Raw genomic sequence first — 217 nt, 5'->3', positions numbered from 1 at the left:
CCCCTGCCCGTCACCCCGCTCACCGCGTCCGCAGCGCCTGCCACGCGGCATCGATGTCGGGTTCCTGGTTCCTCTCCGAGGGCTTGCCCGTGCTCACGCCGTAGCCCGAGTAGTCAAGATGTTGCAGTTGATGCGGGTGCCCAGCCCGATGTAGAAGCTGCTCATCTGCCCCAGGTCCACGGCGTTGCCGTGTGAAAGAGCACCGGTGTACCTGTAG

General features: G+C 65.4%; 1 protein-coding gene across 1 annotated transcript in view; it reads right to left on the bottom strand.

Annotated features, from left to right (window-relative positions):
- Positions 1 to 217, bottom strand: part of ABHD17A (abhydrolase domain containing 17A) — a 6667-nt gene that overhangs the window by 3591 nt on the left and 2859 nt on the right. The gene's annotated exons all lie outside the window — the stretch shown is intronic.

Source organism: Aptenodytes forsteri, unplaced genomic scaffold (genome assembly GCF_000699145.1).
Source record: "Aptenodytes forsteri isolate BGI_AS27 unplaced genomic scaffold, ASM69914v1 Scaffold391, whole genome shotgun sequence".
Lineage (NCBI taxonomy): Eukaryota > Metazoa > Chordata > Aves > Sphenisciformes > Spheniscidae > Aptenodytes > Aptenodytes forsteri.
Note: the sequence above shows the minus strand (reverse complement) of the source record. Positions and strands in the feature narration are given on the sequence as shown.